Raw genomic sequence first — 6,000 nt, 5'->3', positions numbered from 1 at the left:
TGCCACCTCCCCGGTGCCCATCAGTGCCCATAAATGAAGAAGAAAACGTACTTATTTACAAAAAAAAATAACAAAAAAATAAAAATCTTTATTTTTTTCAAAATGTTCAATCTTTTTTTAGTTGTTGCGCAAAAAATAAAAAATCGCAGAGGTGATCAAATACCACCAAAATAAAGCTCTATTTGTGGGAACAAACTTATAAAAAGATTGTTTGGGTACAGTGTAGCATGACTGCGCAATTGTCATTTAAAGTGCGACAGCGCTGAAAGCCGAAAATTGGCTTGGGCAGGACGGTGCGTAAGTGCCTGATAAAGAAGTGGTTAAAAAAACAAAAAAACAAAAGTTGAGACATGTGGTGCTCCAACTTGGAGGTTTTAAACTGTGGGCTGCAAGTTATAAATATGAAATAATAATATGATTTAATATTTACCTGATTAAAAAGAAAAAATAATTCAAAAATTCCAGTATGCTTTTGATCATTTGTAAATATACACATTATAAACACTGGGTCTACCTGTTGATTTTTTCCATACCTAAAAAAGGATTTTTTTTTACATTGTATTGATATTTTAAAAATCTATAAAAACTTGAAGTTACAAGCACTTTTAGATTCAGTTGACACTCTGTAAACTTCTTTTTTTTTTTTTTTTTTTTACAACAACAGTAAGCAAAGGGGTTATACAAAGTAACTTCAGCCTTAGAGGAAGGTAAGATCCAAACAGATGTTAAACCATCTGTTCACGTACATTTTTGCATACACGCATTCCTACATTTTTCTTTTTTTATCTAACCCCCTACACAGGTAATTCCAACCTCGATTTCTCCTCAGTTCTGCATGGTTCAGCTCTCTATATCTCTAGTTATTTAACAATTGATCTTTAGTTGACTGAATTAGTGATGCTTTCAGCAGCTGTCTACAGTTCAGGGTTATAGGACCAAAATCTCCTAATTTAAGCCTGATAAAGTATAAGCTACAGAACTAAACCGGCTTTGACTGTACATTGCAAGAGAACCCTGTTTTTTTGTATACTAAGGCCTGATACACATCTATGCTTTTTTAGTGCTTTTTTAGTGCTTTTTGCATTTTGCACTACAGAAGGTGTTCCATAGGAAACCATGGTAAATGGACTGTAGTGTAAATCTGCAAAATGCAGTAAGCACTATAATTGCATAGGTGTGAATCAGGCCTAAAATAGAACATGTTCTATATTTAAACTCTGATGCAATTCATCGGAATTCGGATGGAATTTCTCCAATGGGGCATCCACATGGTCGGAATTTCGGATGGAAAAAGTCAGTCTGAATTTTTCCATCGAAAATTTAGATCGTGTGTACGCTGCATAACTCATTCCCTCTAAGCCAACACTCAAGTAGTAACAGAAGCCTATAAGTAGTAACCGGAGGCCTAGACAGAGTAGCCCCAGTCCAAGGCCTTTCCTGAAATATAGCTGCATGAGCCAGGCTGTCACTGCATTGTCACATACTACAGTAGTTCACACATCACTGCTGCGGCTGTTCCCCTCGCCTGCCTGGGCTACCAGTGAGGAGAGGGCAGAGAGAGACAGAACACTTGTCATTTGCAGGATGTATGCATCCACATGAAAGCTGGAAAAGCCTTGCCCAGCACACGGGTAAAACAGATGAAGAAAAATCTGAGTGTCAGGGAAATGGCCAAAGAACTGGTAATCTTACCAACACCCATCATGGCCTCATCAGGCGCGCTCCCGTGCGTATTGGCGTACGCCGATGCATGACTATGCGGATGGGCGTACGCAAATGAACAACAGCACTAACGGGTGTATGCAGATGTGTGACAACGCTAACGGACATACGCAGAAACGCAATGGTGCCTCCTGGCCTATATAAACCTGCTGCTGAGACCTATGCATTGTTGGATTATCGTCAGCTCCCCTGTGTTCCTGTGTTTCCTAATCTTTGATCTCCCGTTGTGCTGCCCCAATAGGGGCATAGAATATGAGATGCATAGCCTCAGTTAATATTAGCATTGTTATATAGATTAGAGTCTATATAGTGTGGTTTGCCTACTATTTTCTCATAGCTAAATCTATGTGTTATCCTATGCTGCCATCTAGTGGCCTTTGTTGCAATGCACATGTTTATGTGATTCTTTGAGTTACCACATATTTTCACTGTATGTATGCCCCTCCCTGCTTCCTGTGTGGAGTACTTCCTGTGTCATCTCTTCAGCCAGCAAGCCACATGTAGAAGGACACTCATGTACTCTGCCCAAGGTAGGAAAGGCATCATCTTTTGACCGCACAATACTATCACCATTCATCTGCTGTTCCTGTTATCTGCTGTAACCTCTGAAGTTTAAAGAATAAACACCTCTTTTGAATGAATCGGTATTGACGAGTTCAGCTGTCTGACAAGGATTGTCCGCAGTGAGTATACAGGCCAGGCATAGAGGTCTCAGCAAGGGATATATCGCTATCACAACAATCGGAGTCAGAACAGTCAAAAGATGCATAGAATTCTTACAGCATGCTGTGTATATGTGTGTGCCTAATCTGCAATCAAGCTCAGTGCCAGCCGCCATCTTGTGAAAGCACATGGTCGCACAAGCTTACTGCTCTTCATGTGGATGTTGAAAGCTGTTTCTCTAATTGAACTGTGTTACCCCACCTGTCTAAGCTGCTGTTCGTCTTCTTAAAGAGACAGTACCATTTTTTACAAAACCGTGAGAAATGTCTAGACAAGGCTCTGAACACTCTTTTACGGCTGAACCAACGCAGATTCATCATGCCTCTGAACCCGCAGACGTACAGGGAGCAGACTCTGCAGATATTGCTGAACAGAGTGTAAGACCCAAGCGTACAATAAAACCAATACAGAAACTCAGAGAAAACTATGAATACACTAGAGATAAGTTCTCCAGCAAGCTATCGGACTTCTGGGACAGAACTTCACACTGCATGTCAGTTTTGCCACACTTTAATGATCAACCGGCTGAACTAGGAGATTCTATAGTTCGCCTATCTGCTGTGTATGAACATTACCAACGGCTGTCTGCAAAATACACTGCTTTCTTGCAAGACTGTAATATAGAGGACTCTTCAGCAGAACTGACCAAGACTGATGCATTGAACCAACAAAGGGATCTCTTAGTGAAAAATGCTCAGTGTAAGGCAGAACTCTGCATTGCTCAACTGCAAGAGACCAGATCTCACAGATCAACATCAACCAAGCACACTGCACGTTCTTCTAGATCCTCTCGCTCCAGAAGTTCAACATTAAGCGACAAGCTAATAGAGGCCCGCGCTGATGCTGAATCCAAAAAAGCGCAAAGCTCCCTTGCTAAGAAAGAAGCAGAGATGAAGGCCCAAAGCAAAGCTCTTGAAGCAGAGATGGAAGCCCAGAGCAAAACTCGCCAAGCAGAAATGGAATCTCAAATAAAGATTCTGCAAATAGAGAAAGAGGAAGCAGGTGCGCTAGCAAGGCTGAAAGTCCTTGAACAAGCAATGGGTCAAAGTACTAATTCAGACTGTCTTATCCCAGCAGAACTGGAAGATCCAATTGATCGCACCAGTGATTATGTGCTAAAGCATAATGTTTACAAAGATACAGAGTCATCTCCTGTACCTCCTACTAACAACACTGTTCTGACTCTCAACTCAGGGACCTCCCAGCTCAAAATGCCTGAGTCTCCTCAAATCCACAACGCCAGAGCATCTACGCAGCAAACCACATCAACTCCTGCCATCAACAAGGTGACTTCCAGCGACAAGCCGCAGCTCCAGCCACAGCCAGCAGAAGCCTTAAAGACTACACCAAAGTTAAGCGCTCATGCAACATCATTTCATCCTGGTAAACCTCACCTTTCTTCACCAGAGAACTTTCACACCCAAGGGGTTCCACAGATTACTTTGGCACCAAAGAGTGAGAGATCAGACTTGAATGACTTAGCCAGCTATATGGCACGCCGTGAGCTCATTATCACCAGCCTCTCAAGGTTTGATGACTGTCCAGAGAGCTACAGGGCCTGGAGATCAACCTTCAAGGCTGCTATTGCTAATTTCAACCTTAATAGCAAGGACAAACTTGATTTGCTCATAAGGTGGCTGGGGCCAGAATCTGCAAATCGTGTTAAAAGACTGAGGACAGTACATGTTGACCACCCAGATGCAGGTCTTGTTGCCACATGGGCAAGACTTGAGCAAGCCTATGGTAGCTCAGAAGCCATAGAAAGCGCTCTATTCAAGAGACTGCAAAACTTCCCAAAAATAGGGAACAAAGACTATCGCAAGCTCCAAGATCTAAGTGACCTCCTCATGGAGTTAGAGTTGGCAAAGACAGACCCACGTCTACCTGGTCTAAGCTTCCTGGACACTGCTCATGGTGTCAATCCAGTGGTGTCTAAACTGCCATACGGCCTGCAGGAGAGATGGGCGCAGCAGGGCTCAAGGTACAAAAGAGACTATAACGTATCCTTTCCTCCATTCTCATATTTTTGCAGGTTCATCAGTGAACAAGCCTGGATGAGAAATGATCCCAGCTTCAGTGAACCCAACTTGCCTGCTTCATCACCATCTCCAAGGTATGACAACACAGCAGCTAAACACAGAGACTTTCATAGAGCAATATCTGTTAAAAGGACAGACATCTCACCACCCGTATCCTCTCATGCATACCAGAGTGATTCGGGTGATAAAGATAAAGATCCTAATCGTCAGTGCCCTATTCACAAGAAGCCTCACCCTCTTAAGAAATGCCGAGAGCTGAGAGCAAAGACTTTACAAGAGCGCAGGGAGATTCTCCAGAAACTTGGAGTATGCTACAGGTGCTGTGCTTCTTATAGTCATTTTGCCAAGGACTGTAAAGTTGTCATCAAGTGCACAGAATGCAGCAGCGAAAGACATGTGACAGCTATGCATCCTACTCCACTTACAGACAGCCCACAGCAGCTACCTACCTCCACCCCTCTCTCAAATCATGGCGGGGAGCAACGAAGCCACGCTCTAGCCCAGGAGAATGTTTCTTCTTCATGCACAGAAGTCTGTGGAGAAGGTTTAGATCACAAGTGCTGTGTCAAGATATGCCTTGTTAAGGTATACCCAGAGGGTCAACCTGAAAAAGCTGCCAGGATGTATGCCATAATAGATGAACAGAGCAACAGATCCCTGGTCAAGCCTAAATTCTTTGAGATCTTTGGCATTGAGGGTCATGCCACACCGTATACTCTCAGAACCTGTTCTGGTCGCGTAGAGACTTTCGGCAGAAGGGTCGATGGGTTCATGGTGTCTCATATCGAAGGGAAAGAGGGCATACTCCTACCAACATTAGTCGAGTGTGACCAGATACCAGACGAAAGAGAAGAGATTCCTACTCCAGAGGTTGCATATCACCATCCTCACTTAAGGCACCTTGCTGATGAGATTCCCGCAATGGACATGAATGCTGAAATCTTAGTCTTGCTAGGAAGAGACATTCTTAGAGTACATAAGGTACGTGAGCAGTGTGATGGACCTGAGGATGCCCCTTATGCACAAAGACTTGATCTAGGCTGGGTAATAGTGGGCGATGTATGCTTGGATAGAATGTGTACATCATCTGAGATCCACTCCTTCAAAACATACATGTTAGGAAATGGACGCGCATCCCACTTCACAGAGTGCCCTCACCATTATGAAATAAAGGAGAAGCCTCTTGACATCATCCAAGTACCTGATGCCACTCCTATCCTGTGTGATGACAACCTAGGTACCACAGTGTTTTGTACCACAAGTGACGACAACAAAATAGCCTTGTCAGTTGAAGACAGAGAGTTCATCAAAATAATGGACAAAGAATTCTTCAAGGATGAGTCTAACAGCTGGGTTGCACCATTGCCTCTTCGTGCTGCAAATGTCAAACTGCCAAACAATCGGGAACAGGCTTTATCCAGATTCAACTCACTTCAACGAACATTAAAGAACAGGCCTGAAATGAAGGACCATTTCATTACCTTTATGAAGAGGATCTTTGACAATGAGCATGCTG

The sequence above is a fragment of the Rana temporaria genome, chromosome 2 (assembly GCF_905171775.1).
Source record: "Rana temporaria chromosome 2, aRanTem1.1, whole genome shotgun sequence".
NCBI classification, from domain to species: Eukaryota; Metazoa; Chordata; class Amphibia; order Anura; family Ranidae; genus Rana; species Rana temporaria.
Note: the sequence above shows the minus strand (reverse complement) of the source record.